This window comes from Saccopteryx bilineata, chromosome 3 (assembly GCF_036850765.1).
Source record: "Saccopteryx bilineata isolate mSacBil1 chromosome 3, mSacBil1_pri_phased_curated, whole genome shotgun sequence".
NCBI lineage: Eukaryota > Metazoa > Chordata > Mammalia > Chiroptera > Emballonuridae > Saccopteryx > Saccopteryx bilineata.
In genome coordinates, this window is record NC_089492.1 from 6,717,161 (window position 1) to 6,740,729 (window position 23,569).

Sequence of the window (23,569 nt, forward strand, 5' to 3'; positions counted from 1 at the left end):
GGTGGGCTTGGCCATGGCTCACCCCTCTGACCCTCTGGTTTCTCTTCTGCCCACCGGGGCTACAAGGCCCGGCTTGGCGGAAACTGTTCTGAGAACTAAGCACAGGGCTGACTGAGGACCCCAGCCATCTCCCTGCCCTAGGCCTTCAGCAAAGAGGGCTTCAGGCCCCGCCCACTGGCTGCCCCCTACTCTGCTCCGGGGAACCTCAGTGCAAAACTTCATCCAACGGCCCTCTTGTGAGCGGCCACTGTGACCTCATCTTGCGCAGTATTGCCAGTCCAGGAAACCACGCCGGGCTCCTTCCGGCCCAGGGGGACAGGGTGGGGGTGTGGTGGTCACTTTTTCATCCCTGCTCTGTAATCGCAGGGCTTGACAGTGGCTTTTCTGTTGCCTGTAAGTCCCAAGACTCTCTGTTTCTCTCTGCCATGTAATTGTACCTCAGGAACCCACGGCAATTAGGTCCCTGGTCCCCTAGTGAGTGCCGTTTTGTATGGAGACAGGAAGACAGTAGCTGGTTGAGGCCGCTGGACCACTGGTCAGCCCTTCAATGAGACGGCCACGTGGATTTGGTGAGGAGCCTTGAAGTCTCCATCAGTACTTTATATTTTCCCGCCTCTTTGTCTAGAACAATCTGCAGGAGCCCAGCTCTTGGGTGCTGCCTGGAGAGTGAGTCGTGGGACAGTGACCGTGACCATAACGAGTATGGGGGGGTGATGTCCCGAAGACTCCAGGGCTGAGGGAGTTGTCATGTCAGCACCGTGGGGGGTCAGTGCCTCAGCTCAAGAGTTAGCCCAGAGCCAGGCCAGGGCTCCAAGTCAGGGTCAGCTGGAGGTGGCAGGTGCGTGTGGGTGAAGAGCTGTGTCCTGGGCGACACCGCCTGGGTTTGTGTCCTCGCGCAGACTGGGCGGGTGACCTTGGACAAGCTCTCGAGTGGGTGACCTCTACGTCTCTGACTTTCATCTGTAAGACTGGGATGATAATCACTCACTCCGTCTTCATTAAAGACATATATTTTGAGTGGTCCTAACCCTCGTACCTAGGGACCAGGCTTAACCCACTGCAGGCCTTTAGGAAGGTCCTGGGAATGCCGTGCAGGTTGACACAGCCAGGCCGGTGGCTGGCCACACTGGGCTCCGTCTGTGACGGGGTCCTTCCAAGTGCTTCACGTAAACTCTGATCTGTCCTCACAGTGCCCCTCGGGGATCTGTGCTAGTGTTAGCATTGCCGTTGCCACACAGGGCAAAAAAAAAAAAAAAAAAGGCACAGAGAGGTTAAGAGACTTGCCCAAGGGTGCCCAGCAGAGACTTAGCGTAGCGAGATTCAGACTGTGCGCGGGCAGCCTGGCTCCCGGTCCACGTGCTTACCCTCAGGGCTCACTGTCTGTCGTGTGGAGGGGGCAGCAGCAGCTGTGCGATCGTTTCAACGTGACCGTGGGCTGTGACGGAGGCGGGCACCAGGGCCGGGCTGGGTCTGCCTGTTCTCTGGCAGATGCCAAATGGATCTCCCAATCTGGGCCTCTGTGGTGTTTTCCAGGGCTAAGCAACCCCCCAGGAAGGACTGCGCCCCACCCTCCCCCCAGGGACCCCTGCTGCTTTCTGGGGCCCCTGGAACAGGCAGGCAGCAACCGAGCTGGGTGGGGGCAGGGCACAGACCCATCTGTTTGGAATTAGGCAGGAACTGAGCGCAGCTGGCCAAACACCAGCGCCATTAAGGTGGAAAGCGGAGTTTGGAAACACGCCGCCAGATGTCTAAGCATAGCTGCCTGTGCTCCTGAGACACTGTCCTGGTCCCTTCCTGCCAACTCTCTTTCTCTGTGCCATAGCCATGCTGGGCTGGGGTCAGCCACGAGGAGACCCTGTCCTTGCCTGGTGAGGATGGGGGAGGGCAACAGCAACAATAATAATATCTATCGTGTGCTAACGGGGCACCAGGGGCACTGTTTTACCCATTGGGTCAGTAGTGGGTTTGTCTGCAGTTTACTGATGAAACCTGGACTCCTGCAGGCTAACTAGCGAGACTCTCCAGTTGCTGAGGGACTCCGCTGGGCTTTGGACCCAGGCTTTCTGGGTGTCAGTGCTGGGCTCAGGGCCAGCCGTGGTGCAGGCTAGGGCCCTTCCAGGAAGGGGCGTCACATCGGAAGGCCCGAGTCTCCCCTCCTGCTATGTCCTTATGAGCTGTGTAGCCTCAGGCAAGCTGGTTGACCTCTCTCAGCTGTGACGTGTACTGCATATGACATTGAGTCATGTCCCCACCAGGATGGTGCGAGGAGATCCAGCCACACCAAGCCTGTGACGGTGCTGTGAATGTTCAGCAAGGACCTAGCTGTGCTCCTGGGAGAGAGTGCCACAATCTACAGGCTTGTCAGCTTGGGGGCGGAGAGGGACATGCCGGGCTGCGTGGGGCCCTAGGGAGCCTTGGAGTCTGGGGACAGTGTTCCCCGGCCCTTTCTCCTGGGGAACCATTTGTATTATTATTATTATTATTATTATTATTGACTTTTAAAACTGTTGCTGGGTCTGCATCCTCACGCACACCCTTCCTTTTCTCCCTTGCTGATGTTTTCCATTGTTCCCCTGGTTTTGGTCCGAAGCCTCTGGAAATGGAATCCCATGTCCCGAGGGGGGACCGGTCCTGGGGAGGTTCAGCCAGCGTTAGGGTGCTCAAGAAGGTTTTAAGGTACCTCCATTTTTATAGGTTTTTCTAATGGTAGTTTTATCTTCTCATCATAGAAGTAGCATAACTACTGAAGAAAATCCTGAAAGGAAAGACCCAGGGCAGGGTGGAGTGGGGGGGTCCCACATAAAGGGCTTCCCCCCGGAAGTCCCTGTCTTAGCATGCTAGAGTATTTCCTGCTGCTGTAGTTTGGTTGCTGCCTTGCTAACGCTGTGACTCTGATTCTGATATTATCTCCTTTGTTTCTCCCCATTGAACAGGATGGCAGATGTCTCCCCATGTTAGTCTGCACGAGTGTTATTAATGATGCAGTCTCTCTGTCACATAGCAGATATTTGAACACACCGCAAGGCATTTAATAATTTCCTTATGGAGCGTGTGGGAGCTCTCTGGCATTCGCTATTAAACATGATAAACCTCTGGGCAGCTCACTCCGTCGGCACGCTGAGCCACTTCCTGGAAAAGATTCCTAGAAGGGGAACGATGGGGGGCAGAGACTTCTTGCCCCTTGAGGGCACTTCCTGAGGGTTTGGGTGCCCCTAGGAGTGGTGGCCTTTTGTGGAAGCCGGCTGGCGGGGGTGGGTCTCCTCCGCAGGGGAGTCACGTTTCTGCCCAAAGGGTGTCAGGACCCATTTGCTACGCTCAGAGGAAGGGTACGAGGTGGGCCAGACTCAACATCTTTTCTTTTTACTTTCTTTTAAAGACATTTTTTATTGAATTGACTGCGGTGATGTTGGTTAATAGAATTATAAAGGTTTTGAGTGTACAACTCCATAATACTCCTTCTGTATCCCACTTCGTATGCTCAACACCCCAAGTCTTCTTTCTGCCATAATGTATCACCCCGTTTACCATTTTTTACCTCCTCCGTTTTGCTCCCGGCTGCAGCCCTGCCGCCTGGAGCCTGACCTGGCCCCTAGCAGGTGTCCACGAACGTGTACCAAATGCATGAATGGTGAGTGGGCTGAGCAGAAAGACCCGCTGAGAGGCCCCAAAGCATGATGGGTAGACGGTGCAGCACCCGCCCACGTTGATTGACTGCGTGCTTCATGTGTGCCTGGAGTGTCGTCCTGGACACCTGTTACCGTCCCTTGTGTTTCTGACTCCCACCACCTTGTCACTATAATAGAACCATTTCCCCATGTTTTGTTGTGTGTGTGTGTTTTTTTTTTATTCCTTGTGACCAAGAATTTTTCTCCCTTTAACATATAAAAGAACGTTCTGGAATGTGGTTGACACTCCCTGACCCTCTGGATGGCTCTGGTGTTCCCCTGGGAGTGGAATCCAGAGGGCCTGGCGTGTGCCTCTGTGTAACTTGGCCCCACGCTGCCAGGTAGTAGTTCCCAAGAGCGGCTCCCGAGCCCACATTCCCATCGGCGGGGCGTGACCTCCCACGTCTGCGAAACCCGGCGACACTGGGCCTCCAAGCAGTGCCTGTGAAGTTTTGCCAGGCTAATAGGTGTCAAGCGTTGTCTCACCCTGGTTTTATTTGCATTTCTCTGGTTGCTAGTGAGGCCCGGGCCTCTGTGCCCCCCAGCCTCAGCCTGGCCCCTCACTCACTCACTTTCTCTTCTGCTTGCCTTTCTCCACCCCCCCCCCCAAGCTGCCATCTAGAACAGCAGGCTGTCGTCTCCTTGGTGAGCCCAGCCGGGGACTCTCAAGTCACTGGGACCAAAGCCTGCCAGCACCTGGTATAGGCTGTGCTGCGTCAAGGAAGGGCCTTAACCTCTCTGAGCCTCCAGAGTTCTCACTTGCAAATCAGGGCGTAAACTTGAGCATTCCCTGAGATCCTTTATGCGGAGTGCTTGGCACTTAGTGTGCCCCAGGAGCCTTGGGGAGTCAGGGCCCCTGCAGTCCTGCTTCGTCCTTGTCTGCGTACCTGGCCGGCCTCCGCAGCCTGGGAGGACTCCCAGTGGGGCCGCATGCCACACTTCTCTCTATTTTTAGCTCCCAGCAGTCCTGGGCAAACAGTAAGACCTTGAACCAATCGTGTCAGCCAGCCACGATGAAGGAGAGTTAAGTGTCAGGTGATGGGTTGGCCTCAATGCCTTCCAACCCTGAAATTCTATGATCAGGAAATTACCCAGGAAGAAGGTCTCTTTGCTGGGCCCTTTCTAAGGTTTCTGGATGGGGCTTTATTACACACTGCTGGTAATCGGAGGCTTCCACGGCCGAGAGCTCTGTGTGGCCTCATGGCTGCTCGGTGCGTTTCGGAGGCTATCACCTTTCTGCTGACCAGGGGAGCGGAATCCTGGCAGAGGCAAGGCCTCTCCTTCAGCTGGGCAGTGGGGGGCAGCCCTGGAGGACTCAGCCTCAAGCTGGTGGTCCTCTACTATCTATCCCGGGGGACGTCTGGCCAGCATCTAGTGGCATGTGAATAACATCAGGAGAGTCATGAAAAGCAGGAGCAGAGGAGACCTTGAGAACATCCAGTTCAAGGGTCACAGTTTCCCATGTCCACAGGAGCCACATGGGTAATGCCAGTGGATAAAGAGGTCTGGGCAAGGCAATAGGGAGTAGTGGGGCCTGTGACAAACTGCAAAACTGACTAGGTTCTGACCAAAGGAGACAACTGCTGCTCAGCTCCCGGGGAACTGTGGTTATGGGGAATGTGAGCCCAGGGCTCCTGGACCTTCCCTTCCTTTATCAAGGGAAGCCAGAGTCCAGATTTTTTTGTATGTGTGTGTGTGTGTGAAGTTTTCTGATTTTTACAAGTTGTAGCTAATTCAGAGTTTTGTCAATTGCTGCATGCTGCAGACAAAACATCCCATGAGGCAACAGTATCCATGTCCTCTGATTTAGCACATTGAACAGATTGGGAAACCGAGGACTTGGCAGAAATCACCAGGGAGGTGTAGGAACCCCAAAGGACGTGAAGCATGGTCCCTTTGTGGCTTAGTCTGGGGATGTGCCCACCACCCCGGTGGACTCCTCACCACCACCTCTTCCCAGGCAGGACTCAAGCCCAGCGCAGGAAAGGGTCTTGCTCAATGTCACACAGCTTGTAATGGCTGAAGCTGGGGTTCGGGGCCCTCCATTGAGATGTCCGGTCACTGCACGGCCAAAAATGACCATGGAATGGCTCTCCCAGTGCCGACCTGCTGCCAGTCCGCCGATGGCTGCTCGCACAGCAGCCGGCAGGAAGCTTCCACTGCGGGGAGGTCCGTCGCTGCGTTTGCTGAGCTAACACTTTCAGCCCTGAAGGTTGCCTGGCAACCTGGATTCAGGTCCTGACTGTGCCATCTACTTTCTGCATGCCTGGACACATGACTTCACCTCTCTGGGCTCACGTGCACATGGGGGTGGGGGGGGCAGGTAGTGACCCTAAGGATACCTGCTACAAGGTTGCTTGGAAGATCGACGGGCTTAATTCACATCCAATGTTTGAAACACTGCACCTGTAACTAGCTAACAAATGTTAGCTTTTGTATGGAGAGGGCAGGGAAGGAACAAGTGTTCAGTAAGGACGGCCGCCCTTCTGTGTTACGAGTTACGCCAGACACGTCAGTCGCGCTGCTTTCACAGGCCTCCCGTCTCGTGCCTGTCTACTTCCCACGCTCCGTTCCCAGAAGGGTGCCCTCGTGTGTCCGCCCTTAGTTCTGGTTTGATGAGCGGTTCCCAGATGCCTGTGTGGATCTTTTAACCGCCCCTCACCCGCCCGCCCGGCGATGAGTGCTTCTGCCAGAAATGTGCGAGGGTATCAGAGGGACTCACTTTGGGCGCCAGATTGTGACGCTGGGGTTGTTACGAGGGGACCGACCCAGGCTTCCCGGTTTTTGCCCTCAGTCTGCTGTGGCCACAGGCACTTCTGTTGATCGCTTCAAATCTTGCGGATAAAGGTCGCCAGTTGTTGGTGTCAGTCACATGTGTGAGGACTTGGGAGGAAGGAACTGGAGTGTCGTCTCCTCAGATCCCTGCTCCATCCCCCGTCCTTCCCCAGCAATGGGATTTATCCTGGTCCCTTGCTACTCCTGGCTGTGGTGGCCGCGCCCCGCTGAGGGCCACTGAGCCCAGGCACCTGGCGCCATGGGTGATGAGAAGGCCAGACTGTGCGAGTCTGCGATCCGCCCTCTGTCCACTCGCAGGGACACGGCTGCCTCTGTTTACCAGAGGAGGAGATGGGGGCTCCAGTTGCTTGCACGTTGCCCAGTGAGTGTCAGAGCCAGCAGCTGCCTTCAGAGGCAGGGGGCCCCTCCCAAAGGCCACATCCTGCCTCAACTCACCTGTGGTGACACGTCCACCGGGTACTCGCCACACCGCCCACAGCCCACGTTGTGTGTGTTGGGAGACGCAGCGAAGGGCGGTGGGGCCGCCCCTGGCCCGCGCCTCACAGGCAGCTTTGCATGAGGGCGCCCGCGGAACGCTTTGCCAGTGGAGCTGGTGTTCTGCAGGCCAGCGGCGGCTCCTTCTGGAGGCTTCGTCTCTGAGACTGCACTGTCCCACGTGAAAGGGGGCCCTGGCCCGGGGGCTCCCGTGGGAACAGGTCTGTGGCGGGTTCCCCAAGGACAGAGCTAGCCCAGAGGAAGGAACCAGAAAGGGACATCATGAAGAGCTTACCGTCTCTGCTCATTTATTGGGTGGCAAGTCACAGTCCTCCTGGGGTGACATGACCAAGCCCCGTCTCCCACCTGACCTCATCCTGTGAGCTTATCTCTCTGACTCAGCCGGCCCATACTGCACTGCCCTTCGGGCTGAACAGAGGCTCGTGCCTGCCGGGGGGCATCCCCAGGCCTCTCCCCTGTGCCTGGGCTCTGGCCCCTCGCCCCTGTCCTTGCATGGCCGGCCCCCTCGGGACTTCCCAGTGCCGCCCACTGTCACAGGGCCTGTCTCCTGCTCTGTTGGACTTGATGCGTAAGCTTCGGGAGGAGAGTGAAGTTGGCCTTGATCACCGCGGTACCCCCAGGGTCTCTCTCCATCAGGGCGTGGGGCGTCCTGGGCCCCCGTGAGTCACTGCTCAATGACTGATGGCCTCATTCCAGACCCAAGTCTGGACCAGGCGGTTGAAGATCCTCCCTGTTCTCTGAAAAAATTCTCAAGCTCTAGAACAGTTTGCTGCCTCCTGAGGGGCACGCCTCAGGCCGGCCTCACAGGGCACAGGGGTCGGTCTCAGCTCCTCCCACAGAGCCTGAGGCTGGGACGCAGGTGTGGGGAGTGCAGAGGGGGTGTGCAGGGGGGGGCAGGGAGGGCAGGGGGCGGGCAGAGCTGAGCAAGGACGTGCCCAGCTGGACTCCCCCTTCAGCCTGACCCCCCGGGGACTCTGGAGCCCAGAGTGCCCCCACCACAGGGTCAGTTCCACGTTGAGGCAAAGAGGGCCTGGTATAGCCCCAGTTCTCCCAGCCCGGGGCTGCCCAGGATGGTGGGGGCCAGGGCGGGGCCTCCTGCCAGGTGAGGCATCTCCTGTCTGACCGGGGCAGCTAGGACCTGTGGTAGCCAACAGCCACAGCGACTGCGGGGTGGCAGCCCAGCCTGGAAAAGGCCACGGGAGAAGGTGCCCCCAGTGTCCCCTCTACAGGGACCTGGTGCCCGCCAGGTAGCCTGACTCCAGCCGAGGAAAGGAAAACCTGAACCCTCCCTCTCCGGGTGAGGTGACTGCCAGGGTCACTGGGAGTAATCTGCTACCTGAGGAAAGTCCAGCTGCTCCTGCTTGCCACCCCCACCCCTCCGTGCCACGGGGGGCGATGGCTCACTGAAGGATGCTTAGCTATGAGTGACAGGCTGGTGGTCCCCTAGCCAACGTATTTATGGCCTCGAGGCTCACCTGCTGTTGGGTATGCCGGGCCATGTCCTGCCAAAGCTTCTGGCGAGAAAGGGAGCAAATAACACATATTGCTTGTTCTGGAAAGTTAATTACTTTCAGCTAAACTGTATTGTGATTTTTAAATCCCTCCTGACACGTTGTCTCCGTGGAGTGCGAGAGAGGCCAGGCCCAGCCTGGGCACTGACTCCCTTCCGCTGACCGGGAGCCCCACCCTGTGTAATGTTAGTGCCCGCGGGCCTCCGGGTCATCCATTATTGATGTGCAGAGGTCAGTGAGCTCCGGGGAAGGGACAGAAAGAAGCTCAGGCTGTTTTGATCGTTGAGAAAGTTCTCCCACCCCCACCCCAGGGGAAGGTATTTTGCACAGCTCCCGGGGTACAGGAGCCAAGGCGTGGGGCTCAGGCTGCTCTGGGAGTCCACAGGGTTAGTGTTGATCCCAAGAACATTCCTGTTACCCTTTGTCATGGCTGTGCACGGTGGGCCCCCACTCAGTGTTCAGGAAAACAGCTAAAGTGACAACACCACCTTCCTATCCTCAGATTCAGGAATGCTACCCCTTGACCAAATGCCCAGCTGTCTGCCAATTAGAATATTCCACAGTCAAGGCCCGCCCCCTGCCCCATGTGATCTCGGACTTCCCACCAGCCCACTTATAGGTGTCACCTGCCCAGACCTCTGCCACAGAGGGAGGGTGGCTTCGACTTGACAGAGGGGCTCCTCGCGCCCCTTAATTGCCCATCGGATCAGGGACCCCGCCGAACCCCTCTGCCTTCTGAACCTTGGTCTCCTCCTCCGTCCGACGGGGCCGGAGCTACCGTGGGGATTGCCGGGAGGTTTAACGGGGCAGCTCTGCCCGGTGCCTGGTGCAGGAGAGAGCTCAGAGTTGGCGCGCACTCGCCTCTGATCCGTCTCGAGCAGGAAGTGGTCTGAGAGATCACGCCGCAGAGCTTTTAACAACAGCTTGCAACTCAGAGCCTGACACTCAGGGCCCCTGGCTCCCACCCAGCGCTCCGCAGGTGACTGCTGTTCTGTCCACACCGGGCGGGCGGCCCAGTGGGGCTGTGTCACCACTCACGAGCCCTGACTATGTCCTTGGAGTGTCTGAGCTGAGCGCATTTCAGGCACGCTCCAGTGAGACCTTTCTGTCCTCTTTCTGCGGTAAGTCTGAACATGCTCTCCCCCATTTTTCAGATGAAGAAACTGAGGCTTGGAGAGGCTAAGAAACTCCCCCGAGGCCGCACAGCTGGTAAGTGGCAGAGCCGAGATTTGAACCCAGCTCTCTCTGGCTCCAGAACCAATGCTCTTAATTGCCTTGCTTTGTCTGCCTTAAACCGTGTGGAGATGATTGTCCCCATTCCACCCAAACATGGAGGGCCTGTGGCTTGGTGACTGTGTGTCCTTGTGCCTCCTGCAGTGCCGAGGTCACCGCGGGGCTCTCCCCTCCTGCAGAGTGTGTCGAAGGGAATGCTGTCTAACCCCCTGTGGTCGGGCAGTGTTCAGGGAATGGGATGTTCATCTAATCATTAGAAAGTTCTTGTTAACCAAGGGTTTCCTCTTTTTGTTGCATTCGAACGCATCAGGTCTCCAACAGGGACAACCTGAGGAATGTGTTCTGGCCCCCGACTACAAAGAGGACATTCTCCATGGGCAGAGTGTACCTATGTGCTGTTTTGAAGATCAATGATTCTTTCTTTGTGCCTCAGGAAGTAGGACCCCTGGCTTTGTGCTAGAAGGAGGGTGGGGCAGGCAGTGGAGGTGGGGTGTGGCGTGGGGCCCCCACACCTCATCCAGTTAGGCGCCCACCAAGTGCTGACTCTCCCCAGCAGCCTGTCCTGGTCCCCTGCGTGCCTCTGGCTCTGTCCTGGTCCCCTGCCTCTCAGGTCCCCCCTCTCCCATCACCAGGAGCGCCTGCATCCTGTTCCCCATCTTTGAAACCTGCTCTTCTTTTCAGAAGATTTCTTAGAACCTGTTTCTTGGAAACCTTGAAGAGTGAACTGGCCCAATTTAGTAACCTGGCCGCAGATTAACTGCCTGACTTGGTCTCTGGAGTCTTCAGGACTCCTTGTGGGTGGGGGCTGGAAGTGGGTGTGACATTCTGGGGCCGCCAGCATGGGCATTGGTTGTTGGCTATGAAGGGCTTTGGCTTGCAAACCACCTTGGAGGCAGCGAGGAGGCCCAGCATCAGGGCTTGGGGACCCCCACACCTGCTTCAACCGGAAATACTCAATTTTAGTAGCTGGATTCTGACTGAATGTGTTGTTTTGGTTTCAAGAACATTTGAAAACCACTGTCTAACGGCAAATCTCGTCCAGAAGTCTAGAAAGCAGGTTCTGGGTCTGGCTCTGCCAGGTGACACTGTCAAGGGTGTGCCAGCCCCTTCCCTTCACTGGGCCTCAGTTTACCCTTCTGTGCTGTGGGCCATGGAGCAGATAGAGCTAGAGTCCCTGAGCCGCCGTGCAGCCGGGTAGCAGTGAGCCTTGGGTGACGCTCCTGCAGTTCTGTTCGCTGACAAGGCAGAGGTGTTGGAACAGAGAATTGGGAAGGGGGTGGGTGACATGTGATGAGAACAGTGCCACCCTCCATGGGTGTCCTGGTCAGGGCAAACCCAGAGCCTCACTGCACCTGGGTTCAAGAACAAGCCAGCACGCTGACACAGGCCACGCCGCAGCTCCAGGGAAGCCTCACTGTGGCTCCAGGTTGTCTGGGAACAGGCTCGTGGGCCCCCCCCCCCAGAAGTTAGGTGCTTCCCCATGTGCTGTGTGCCCCACATCCTGCCCAGCCCCCAAGGAGCCGGTGGGCGGGACTCACACGGTCTTGTTACAGCTCTGATTGGCTGCACAGATCACAGTGTGGTTTGTCGTATTTTTAGTTTGTTGTTTTTGCAAAAAGCCAAAGGAAGTCTGTAGACCGAGCTCTGCCTCTCCCCTCCCTGAGGACGCTGATCTGCTCCGCCGGGGACAAGCAGAGCTCAGCCGGGGGAAGAAACCTCAAACCCAAGGTCCAAAGATCAGACGCTGTCCCGGGCTGTGCCTAGTCAGGGCCGACGGGAGACTGTTACTGCCACCGTCCCATTTCCCCAGGAGGACCTGCAGCCCAGCAGTGACCGGGACCCCCACCTTTCACTGTGCACAGGCCAGAGTGACCCTGGGCTCCCGAGCGGGGGGCACTTTTCACTCTGCCTTTAGTCTCCCGTATGGAGTGGGCAAGAGGAGGGTTACGGTTGTTTGTATGGAAAATAACAGAATAATTAATAAATACTCACCACTGTACACTTCCTTTTGCCCACTCCTGTATTTGTGGAGGGTCTTCCACTGTTCTCAGCAGGGGGAACGCAGCAGTAAGGGGCACAGGTGAAGGGGAGATGAACTAACAAGGAATTCAGGACACACCAGAGTGTCATGTTGTGATGAAGGCAGTGAAGGAAAATGCAGCCCAGCAGGGGGATAGTGACAACAATGACGATGTCTTAGAGCAGGGGTCCCCAAACTTTTTACACAGGGGGCCAGTTTATTGTCCCTCAGACCGTTGGAGAGCCGCCACATACAGTGCTCCTCTCACTGACCACCAATGAAAGAGGTGCCCCTTCCGGAAGTGCGGCGGGGCTGGATAAATGGCCTCAGGGGGCTGCATGCGGCCTGCGGGCCCATAGTTTGGGGACGCCTGTCTTAGAGTGATCAGGGAAGGCTTTCCTAATAAAAGCATCTGGGCAAGAGCAGGAGTGCAGCAAGGCAGAAAGCATGGATTTCTCCTAGAAAGTGGATTCTAGGGTAAGAACATTCTAGGTGGCAGGGACAGCATGTGCAAAGGCCCCGGGGTAGGGAATGTGTTGGTTGCAGTGTGTTTGCCTCTATGACTCTATACTATAGTATCCCCTCTATCTGTCACCTCTTAAAAGTCTGCAGAGGGTATGACAGGGATAGTAGTGTGGAGCAAGAAAAAATCCAAAAGAATCAAACGGGGCAGAAAGAAGGTGTATGTCCAACAGGAAACTGCTTATCTCTTTCCTTCACCCTCTCTGTACAGTTCACTCTCGGGTGATGTTTAAAATAGTTTCATATTCTTGCTTTGTAGTTTTTGTCAAAACACGTGCTTTAACCAAGACCGTAAGTCTTTAGCGCACTGTGACCCACTGTTTCAGACCCTCTTTCCAAATAGTGCAGGAACTTGGATTCCAAACCTGGAGAAATAGAACCAGAAATTGTGCTGGAGCTCACTGCTGACCTTAAGCTGACCTCAGGAAAGGGCTCCAGCAGGCAGAGCCGGGAGTGCACGCAGAGGCGGGGCACACAGACCTCTGTCCTGCTGTGGCCGTTCACAGGCTGTAGTCTTGGGCAGGCCTGTCCTGTCTGGGGGTCAGTTCTCCCCGCCATCTGTGTTGGCATTGGCGCCCACAAGCTGGGCAGCTTGGAAGGGACATGCTTTGGGAGTTAAGATCTCCAGGTTCTAGTCTTGCTGCCACCAAAGACTCTTTTATCTCCTTGGACAAGAAGTCACATCTCCTCCCTGAGCCTTGGTTTTCTTGAGTGGCAAAGGAAGCAGAAAAGTGTGGGCCCCTCTGTGTGCCTCTGATCCCTTTGACTTCATGGAGCACCCCACTCCCCCAGAAGGCACCACCCCTGCGGCTGCCTCGGGCACTCGGGGAAAAGCTTCAGGCCTTTCTCACCTCGGCCCCATCGGCACCGTGGCTGCCCGGCCAGACTCACATGTCGGCAAGCAGAGGAATGTCTCTCTCCTCGGGGCCCACAAGGAGTTACTAAGTCTTCCGTTAGCTGGATCTTTGTTCAGCTGGAAAAATAATAACCAGGAAGAAGTTCTGCCTGGTTACCAGCCTGTGAGCCTTTTTGAAAGTTTCTTATAAGGAATGCTCTCAAAACTTCCGCCCTGGCAGACTCAGAAGCCTGGTCCTGCCTGGTCCTCCGCAAGGAACGGCCTGGTGGTCGACCAGCGAGCCCGTCATTCATTTGCCCATTAAACAGCTCCCATGAGGGGCCAGGCTGAGGGCACAATGCCAGACATCCAGGACCAAATAAGACACCATCAGAGCCAGCCACACTGAGCTCACTCTCAAGTTATAAAAATGCAAACATTAAGAAACCTTCCCCTCTCTGTTTTACCTGTTTTCCCCAATGCCTACCCCAAATCCATGCGTTTAATATGTTCTATATTAACTAACTGAAGCCAATGCTTCTCTTAAGATCAAACCAATTTTCTTCTGGTCCCTTCCATGGGACACATGTGGATCACCTATGAATTTGGGGGACAGGGAGGGGGGAGAGGGACTGAGGGAGGCCTTCCTGGGGAAGGCGGTACTTGAGACAGGATATTCAGCAGCTGGGAGGAGGCATGAGGCAGAAAGTTGTTCCTTCGATGACAAGGACACTTTATTGATAATAAAATACTTTTAATGTGTGGAAAATAGAACCGTGCGGGTCTTTAACTCTGGAATTTGATTTTATTTTGCTTACAAGCTGATAAGTCAGCCTATTAGTGTTTTGTGGATGTTGGCAGAAGACATGAGGCTCCTGGGTCAGAGACCAGGGACATTATTACTCACGGCACGGCCCCAAGTGTGAGTGTGAGGTTTCTGTCGGCTCCCCTCTGCGCCCCTGAGTCCGCGGGGGCCAGCCATAAGGCCCAGACAGATGCCGGCACCTGTGGTGGGCTGCACTATATAGACCAGCAGCGGGGAGCTGGGGGAACCCACTGCGTGGAGCAAACAGAAAGCAAGCCTTTCCTCATGGTTCATGACGTCTTGTTGCAAACACCACCCTAGAAAATGTCCCACATAAGAGCAGTTAGAGCCTTTTGTTGGCTTCTCCCAAACACACATATGAACACGAGACCTGAGGAAGGGCATCTTCTGACCCGAAGTCGGCATTGAAGAAGTCTAGGATTTGAACTCCAGGCCTCACGCCTGCTGACTGTGAGGTGAGGCGGACTGCACCCTCTGGACTTCTTCTAGCCTCGGCGTTCTCATCTGTGAAATGGGGATGATACCTCCCTTCAGGGTGATTGTTACAGTGGAGGTAAGATCCCTCTTCTGGGAACCCAGTAGAGAACAAGAGAAAGTCTCTGAGGTCAGGGAGTCGAGTTGCATGGAGAATTTTTTCGGCTGAACATAAATATATAATGTCGGAAAACAAAGGCAGGGGAAACAGAGGGGGTTGGAGGCGCCCGTCAGGGATCGGGGATGCCGATGGCTTGGGGTGGGGATGCCGATGGTTCAGGGATCGGGGATGCCGATGGTTCAGGGGGCAGGAGGCGCCCGTCAGGGATCGGGGATGCCGATGGTTCAGGGGGCAGGAGGCGCCCGTCAGGGATCGGGGATGCCGATGGTTCAGGGGGCGGGAGGCGCCCGTCAGGGATCGGGGATGCCGATGGTCCAGGGGGCGGGAGGCGCCCGTCAGGGATCGGGGATGCCCATGGTCCAGGGGGCGGGAGGCGCCCGTCAGGGATCGGGGATGCCGATGGCTCAGGGGGTGGGAGGCGCCCATCACGGATTGGGGATGCCGATGGTTCAGGGGGTGGGGATGCCGATGGTTCAGGGGGTGGGAGGCGCCCATCAGAGATCGGGGATCCCGATGGTTCAGGGGGTGGGAGGCGCCCGTCACGGATCGGGGACGCCAATGGTTCAGGGGGACGTCTTCAAGGCATGGACATGACCCAGCTTCTTCGTATCTGTGGACAAAGCTAATAGACTGTGCAAAGGGCTCCGGAGGGCAGCTCAGGACCCTCTTGGGATCTGGTCACTCACAGCCTACCCCCCACGCTGTGCACCCAGAGAGAGAGCTGGTGCTAGTGTCCCTCACACACAGGTCCGTGTGTCCCTGCAGCAGCCCAGGCACCCACGGGCGGGGTCTGCATTGACCCATTGACAGAGGGAGGTTTCAGGAGGTCACCCTGCTGGCAAAAATCTAAGCGCTGGACCCCGCGGGGGGCGAGCCCTGCCTGGGGTTGCGTGTGCTCCGCCACAGCCAGAAACACGCCTGGACTCGCCCCCTGTCCAGCTTCGGGCTGGCCGAGACTCAGGGTAGCAGCCTGCCTCTGTGACATCCACCTTTCTCCACTGCGATTTGGGCAGAGATGAGGGAAGCAAAGTGAGCAGAAGAGAGGTTTGGAGAGCGCGTGTCCCCTGAGGAGAGGCCTCTGGTGTGCAGCAGCGAGCAGGTCACGCAGCCTCCCACACCCAGCCTCCCACACCCAGCCTCCCGCCTCCCACACCCAGCCTCCCACACCCAGCCTTCCACACCCAGCCCTCAGGAGCCAGGACAGGACCGCCCCCTCCCTGGGGTCCCCTGACCACAAGGGCAGTCGCCGCCCTGGGGGTCAGCATCTCTCCCCCTTTCTCCTGCCCGGCTAGCCCCTCCTTGGGGTAGAGGGTGAATGGCAGCTGTGAGCACCTTCGGGGAGGGGCAGGGGAGGAATCGGAGCTGGGGGTACATCCTCCTGCCTGTGTGAGCACCTTCGGGGAGGGGCAGGGGAGGAATCGGAGCTGGGGGTACATCCTCCTGCCTGTGTGAGCACCTTCGGGGAGGGGCAGGGGAGGAATCGGAGCTGGGGGTACATCCTCCTGCCTGTGTGAGCACCTGCAGGGGAGGTGACAGGTGGTGGCTCTGGCCAGGGCGCCGCCTGCAAGACCAGCTCAGACTGAGACCTAGAGGTAGACACTAAACTGCTTGGGTCCCTTTAAGCTTTGTTCTTTATGAAACATACGGGCCCTGGGCCTCCATTCCTCACCTGTAAAACGGGCATATTAGTTGAACAAATGAGTTCATGGGATTCAGGCTCTGAGACCTGCTCTTGGCAGCCAGTACCAGGGATGGCCCCTGCCCGTGGGGTTAACACTGAGATGGAGCAGGCAGGCCAGTGGCCCCCACTGAGGCAGAGCTCCTGGCTGTGGCCTTGTGTTCGCAAAGTGCTGTGTTGCCCTGTTTCTGTTGTGTACACAAGGACCAGGTGTGGTGTGGACAAGCAGCTTGTTCTGGTCACACAGCTAGTCACAGTGTGGAACCGCAACCCCTCCCCATCACCTTCCTCCGTACACCTGGGCCTGAGTTGTCTGCCTCCGTCCACTCTGGCCCGATGAGTGACCCTGCGCGGGTCCTTCAGCTGCCTGAGCCCCTTTGCCCCAGAGGTGCTAGACGATGAACCACCTTGTACCTGCTAATGACAGAAGGTTGGTGGGGGCGAGTCTGGGACACCGTGAAGCCCCAGCAGGGGGAGAGAGCCTTCTGGGTGTTCCCCAGCCCCTAACATCCCCTACGTGGTTTAAAGTATAGTCACGGCAGGACCGGCCACCACCATGGGTACAGCGCCAGCTCTGACCCTGGGTTGAGCCTCAGGTCCGTCACTCACCTTTGAACAAGTGCCCTTGGCTTCTGCCGAGGAAGATGAGCACACCGCCTTGCAAAGCCGTGGTGACAGTGCCATGAGCACCCCAGGAGAAGCGCCCAGGCCCGTGGACGTTAGGGACGGGTCCCCCAGCGTCCTTCCAAGACGTGTGTGTGCACGGGTTTCTTCTGGGCACACCGGCCACCGGCGGTACGTGCAAATGAGGAGACGTCAGCACTAGGCTCTCACTGTCTGTGGCTCCGAGCGCCCTGCTCCCCGGCTGCTCCAGATTCTGGGGACGCCTCCTCTGTCCTCCCACCGTGTGCTGGGCCACTGCTGGCCTCTGCACCCCGCTCTCTGGCATCTGCTGCCCCGTGCCCCCTCGCGTCTCCTGCCCGAGCCTCTCCAGGGCCGGCTGGTCTGCCCCATGCTGCCCCGTGTCTCCTGCCCGAGCCTCTCCAGGCCGGCTGGTCTGCCCCGTGCTGCCCCGTGTCTCCTGCCCGAGCCTCTCCAGGGCCGGCTGGTCTGCCCCGTGCCCCCTCGCGTCTCCTGCCCTAGCCTCTCCAGGGCCGGCTGGTCTGCCCCATGCTGCCCCGTGTCTCCTGCCCGAGCCTCTCCAGGGCCGGCTGGTCTGCCCCGTGCCCCCTCGCGTCTCCTGCCCTAGCCTCTCCAGGGCCGGCTGGTCTGCCCCGTGCCCCCTCGCGTCTCCTGCCCTAGCCTCTCCAGGGCCGGCTGGTCTGCCCCATGCTGCCCCGTGTCTCCTGCCCGAGCCTCTCCAGGGCCGGCTGGTCTGCCCCATGCTGCCCCGTGTCTCCTGCCCGAGCCTCTCCAGGGCCGGCTGGTCTGCCCCGTGCTCCCTCGCGTCTCCTGCCCTAGCCTCTCCAGGGCCGGCTGGTCTTGGCGACACGGACGGCTCCCTGGCCCTCGTGATGCAGTCCTTGTCCAGCTGCGCCAGGCACCAGGTTCCCAGTCCTGCCTGTGGACCGCCCCCCAGGCCCTTATCAACGGGGCAAGGTCTTCCTCTTTCTGTGCCCCAGTATGGGGCTCGGGATGGAGCTGGGGCCAGGGTGCTGAGGAGCTGAACGGGTGGCTCTTTCTGCTGGCTGTCCTTCTCTCCTCCTCCTCCTCCGACAGCCCTGGGGGATGGGGGACTGGTCCAGGGTGGTTCCATCCCAGGGACTCCACTGGACACTCTTGACACCCCCAGTGCCTGGTTTCTGGGGATGGTTCACGCCAGACACACGCTTGTCTGGGGCCGCAGCCTGTCTTGGCACGTGGTCGGGTGCTGGGCCCCTCGCCGCTTTGCCGCCAGGCTTATCCTGCGCCCCAGCCCCCCTGCTAGGTGTCTCCAGAGTGATGCCCCTCCACCCCATCAGGAGCCTTCTGGATCCCCTGTTCATCGTTAGAGTTAAACATCCCCCATGGAATCAGGGGGCCTGGAACGAAAGTCATTTCTTGAAGTCCCACGTCAACCATCCAAACCTCCACTCCAGACTAGCGAGGGCCCCAGCGCCCACTCAGGCGTAAACGGTCAGGGCCAGCGGCCGGCCCCTGAGGAAGGCTCGTAGGTCTGAATAGTCTATTTTTTGTCATAACTTCTGCGCCGCCCCCCCACAAGTTGGAGACATCCCCCTTTTTCCCCCTGGGGGCTGCTGTCAGCTTGGTCATGCCCGCAGCGCGACTCCCTGAGTCCCTGACTGCATTCACGCTCTGCACGTTGTGTGGATGCCTCCCGACTCCGAAGTCAGCACCCTCGTCCGCCACACATAAGAAGATTTGTGGATTTAAATTCCTTCTGTGCGGCTCCAGATATGAAACGCATCCAGCGCCTGGTCATGTGACCCCGGTCCTGGATAATCTCGGGGGCACTCCCCCAGAGCGCCCGAGCTGAGCCCGTATTCATGCTGCGGGGGACCTCCCTTTTCTCCCCCGGTGCCCGGGAAGGAGCAGGTGGGAGGACTGGCAGGCCGACGGAAGGCTCTCCCAGCCTGCCAGCAGGTGTGGGGCCATGGGCCAACATTCAAGTCAGTGCAGGAAAGAGGGGAAACTGAGGCCTCAAAGGAGATGGCTTCCCGAGGCACCGCGGGGAGGCAGGGCGGCTCCCCAGACTCCAGGAGTGTCATGTGCACGTGCTCCAGCCCAGCCTCCCTGTGCTAACTGCACCTGACCTGTCAGCTGCTCACAGACTCTCAGTGGCTCCTCTGTGCCTTCACCCCCAAGCCCACCTTCCTGATGACTCCCGTGAGCGGGCCCCCTCCCCCTGCAGCCAATCTAAAGGGCACCCTGTTTTCCTTAACAGCGCCCGCCCGGTGCCCCCATTGCCGTGGCCACTGCCATGTGCTTTGGAGAGCTGCCCCATTCTCTCTGCTTCCCTCTGTCATTGTCAGCCTCCCCGACCTCAAGGCTGGGCTCCACGGCCACCTCCCCAGAGCCTCCTCTCCCTGCGGCCATCCCCTATTTGCCGCTGTCACATCTCTAGGGCCCTTGGTGTTCCCTTTGGAGGTGCGGTCTCTGGTGAGCAGAGTCACAGGGATGACTGCCCTGTCCACCCCACAGGCCTCCCCTCCCGAGGCTGGGCTGCTCCCGGCTGATGTTTCTGCAGGATCGGGTCTGGCTGCCACTGTGGCCGACCCGTCCTGACTCGGGGAGGAGGGAGTCGTAGCTGGTCCGGGGCTGAGCTGCAGGCCTCCCAGCGGCCAACGTCGGGGTGACTCAGCGGTGGAGCTCAGCTGGAGACAAGATAGAACAGGGGAAGGAGGGTTCAGCTTGGCCGTGCCAGGCCCTGAGCCCGGCCACCAGCATGGAGCGGGCACGGTCCCCGTCCCTCTCCCATGGATCAGACACCAGGCTCGGGCAGGGAAGGAGCCCCAGCCGGACCCCACTCACCTGGCTCAGTCTGGGCTGCAGTCCCAGCTCCTTGGCAGGTCTCCGGACCGCCAGAGGGCTCCGCTGCCAGTGCCAGAGCTGGGATTGTGGGCGCAGGCAGCTTGAGCCACTGTTGTGCTCAGAACAGGGGCTGGCGCAGAGAAAACCCCTCCGTAAATGGCGACTGTCCTTCCTGTTAATAGATTAACAGATTGATTAGTGCTCTGCATGGCCACCTTAGAAGCAGGGATACTATTTAACTGCTGTTGTACAAAGGAGGGACGTGCAGCTCAGTCCAGGGGACGTCCCTGGTGTCCCCCTGCCGAGGGCTTTCAGATCTTCCCTGCAGGGCCCCGCCCCCGCTGCAGCCAACAGGCCCCTCCCAGACCCCACCTGCAGCTTGGCCTGCTCTTTCTCAGTGTGGTCTCCTGCACGACGCCTTCCTCGCTCCTTCCCTGGGTCACGCCACACGTGGGGAGCCGGACACATCTGGGAGTCTGCAGCCTGGTTCTCCTCTCAGCAATGGCCCCCTTTTGCTGTGTGTCACCAAAAACATCTGTTCCCCTTTCTAAGCTTGGCCTCCACATCGGTCAGATAAAGTGGGGCCACAAGGATGGGGGTGGGGTGTCCGCTTGTTGGCACTCCATGCGGGACGACGGAGACCCCTGGAAGAAAGTCGGGAATGAAACTGCACATTCCGGAGCACGCATGACATGCCAGGCGCACAGTGGGCTTCCCCTGCACGGACTCCTGGCCTTGGCACAAACCTGAGAGGTCGGTACCAGGCTTACGGATGAAGGAACGGAGGCAAAGCTTCAGGCTGTTGCGCAAGGCTGGGGGTGTAAAACGAGCCCAGCTAACAACTCGAGTTCAAGACCTACCAGGTCAGCCAGCGCCTGTGGAACCGAGAGCCTGGGCCAGAGGGAAACAGGAAGAGAGTCCTAAGTGGGCACCTCTTTCCCCTTTGAAGGCATTTGCCAGAACTTGAGGTGCTTGGATCCAGAGCCTAAGAAACCATGCTAAAAACAGCTGCCCCAAGGCTAAAGACTAGACTGGGCTTTTGACCACTCCTCCCCACCCCCACCCCAGTGCAGGGGAGATAGAAGTTAGAGATGACAGTCTGCTTGGTAGGCGTCCCAGCTATATCCTTCTGGAAGGGCTGTGCCTCATTAGCAGGGGTGACCCAGAAATACCCCATCATCGTCGGTGACAGAGGTGCAGCCCCCAACCTCCCGACCACCAGGTGGAACGAGGTAACGCGACCCCCGCTCGACCTGCCGACCAGGAGGAGACAGCTTCCTCTCTGGATGGGGCCAGCCTCCCCCAGAGCCTCTGCGTTTGCTGCCACGCAGCTGCCACGCCAAGGGACAGAGCCAACGACCAGAGAGAGAAAGTAGACCCCAGATGTAGACCCAGCGTGTTACCCGAAGGTCACAGGCCTAGACGTGGGCTTCAAGGTGAATTGGCCAGACTGGAGAATTTCAACGAGGAAACTACAACTTACACAAAAATCACTCCGATGGAAATGCTGGGACTGAAAGGTGCGACCACCAGCAACGCAGGTGATGTAACTGAACCTGACGTGTCAGACGCAGCAGGAGAGAGGAGGAGAGAGGAGGAGAGAGGAGGAGAGAGGAGGAGCGAGGCCGGAGAGAGGAGGAGAGAGGAGGAGCGAGGCCGGAGAGAGGAGGAGCGAGGCCGGAGAGAGGAGGAGCGAGGCCGGAGAGAGGAGGAGAGAGGAGGAGAGAGGAGGAGCGAGGCCGGAGAGAGGAGGAGAGAGGAGGAGCGAGGAGGAGCGAGGCCGGAGAGAGGAGGAGAGAGGAGGAGAGAGGAGGAGCGAGGCCGGAGAGAGGAGGAGCGAGGCCGGAGAGAGGAGGAGAGAGGAGGAGAGAGGAGGAGCGAGGAGGAGCGAGGCCGGAGAGAGGAGGAGAGAGGAGGAGCGAGGCCGGAGAGAGGAGGAGCGAGGCCGGAGAGAGGAGGAGAGAGGAGGAGAGAGGAGGAGCGAGGCCGGAGAGAGGAGGAGCGAGGCCGGAGAGAGGAGGAGCGAGGCCGGAGAGAGGAGGAGCGAGGCCGGAGAGAGGAGGAGAGAGGAGGAGCGAGGCCGGAGCCGCGCCAGGAGGGCGGAAAGACAACAGATGTCCAACCCAAAGGAAGTGTCGAGAAAGCGAGTAATACCGAGGGCCGGGATGGGTGGAGGGGCTACGTAGAGACCCGGGAGGAAGGCGCAAGCCTGGGTTATCGTGCTGGCCCAGCCTCCGTTTCGCTGTGTGTCCCTGGACCCATCACTGGCCTTCTCTGGACCTCAGTTTCCCGTTTCAGGGCGCTCAGCCGGATGACCCGTTTCGCCCAGTTGCTGTGAGGGTGGGTGTGACAGCTCTTCATTAGGAGGGCTCATATTACCGCCAACCTACTGGTCCATTTGGTCACTTCACAGCTCCCAGAGCGCGTAGGGTGGGGGCTAGCGAGGGGCCCGGAGGGAGTTCAGCCTCGTCATCACCGCTGCACGGCTCAGCAGGGGCTTTCGCTAAACGTTCGGAAGCCCACACTGTTCATTCCTCAGGTTTTCCAAGGGTCTGAGGCAGTGCTCGCAGGGGCTGGTCCTGGCAGCCCCTCTCTGTTGCCAGGGGAGTTGGTCTGTATTAGGGACCCTCCGTAGGGAAGTCTGTACTTTCCCCGTCTTTGTATTGATTGGGCTCTGACATTTGTCAGCCTTGGGCTGCCGGTGACCCTGTTAGATGGATCACGTAACACCCTCTGTGCTCTGCCTGCAGAGGGGACAGAGGGCCGTCCCCCCCCTCTCCCCTCCCTGCTCCCTTTGTCTGGAAGGAGTGACTCGCTTGGCAGGCAGAGAGCTTGGGCCGTGTGGCCTTGGCCCAGGTTCCGTTCCAGGGAGCCAGGGTTGGTGCTCCCCTGGCATGGCAGGCCGCCTCACCTAATGGAGTACAGGGAAGTCACCCAGGCCTCCGCCTCTGTTCTCCCCTGGGGGCGGGCAAGGGGCGGAAGTGCGTCTCGCTTTCCCGGTCTTTCCCGGTGGTTTTGGAAGCAGAAGCCCGTGCTGTGTGCTGGGAGGCGGGAGCCCAGTGGGCACCTGGCCTTGGAGGTGCGGCTCCCCGGGCAGTGCCAGACGGAGCGGGCGGGTGTCACGTCCCTGGTTCTGCCGCTCAGCCTGGCCCTTGGGCTCATTCCGTCCCCAGCACTCAGTTTCCGCCTGGAGCATTCCTACCTCCCACAGAGCTGGGACGTGGTGGGGGGCCTAGCCTCTCCTCCAGAGTCCTACTTGACTCACGCGGCTCCACATCTATGTCAGTGAATCTGTCTCCACCCCGGGCCTTGGGGTACACAGTCAGTGAGAGCATCATGGCCCCTGCTCATCACAAAGACAGATGAGGTGAGACCGTGTCACTCCTCAGCTCAGACCCTGCAGTGGGCTCCTTGTCACTCACAGAAGACTTAGTCTTGGGAATGACTTCCACAGCTGCACCCCCCCCCCCAATCCACGCCTGCTCCTCTCCTCCCCGCTGATCAAGCACACCAGCCTCCTTTCTCCCAGGGGCCCTGGGGCCTTCCAGAGGCTAAAGAAACTCCCACCTTAGAGTCATGTATCATGTGTGCCCACCACCTAACCCAGTGCCTGGCACAGGGCAGGGTCCAGCACATACAGAGTGAGTGAATTGGATGACGGATGGACAGGTATTGCTTGATTGACAGCCCTGAGACACGAGCAAACTCTCCAATTTCCAGTTATGGGAATGGTTCAGAGAGGTTAGGTAACTTGTTCACAGTTACACAGCAAATGGGTGGTGCAGCCTGGTGAGAAGCACTCTTGGTCTGTGCTCTCTTGCTCAGACCTCTGAGTCATCAGCCCTTGCCTTTCCCTTCACTCACTTCTGCATTCCTTCATGCCACATGTGTGCCAGGTGACAGGGCCATAGCACGTGAGACT

At 58.5% G+C, this 23,569-nt stretch overlaps 1 protein-coding gene across 2 annotated transcripts in view; it reads left to right on the forward strand.

The window, feature by feature from the left end:
* Positions 1-23,569, forward strand: part of ST3GAL1 (ST3 beta-galactoside alpha-2,3-sialyltransferase 1) — a 51,918-nt gene that overhangs the window by 12,815 nt on the left and 15,534 nt on the right. Inside the window, exon 2 of one of the 2 annotated variants that reach the window (XM_066265619.1) lies at positions 9,622-9,676. The exons of the other annotated variant lie outside the window; for it this stretch is intronic. The gene's annotated coding sequence lies outside the window, so the exon portion shown is untranslated. The remainder of the gene's footprint in view (positions 1-9,621; positions 9,677-23,569) is intronic. 2 annotated transcript variants of the gene reach the window in all.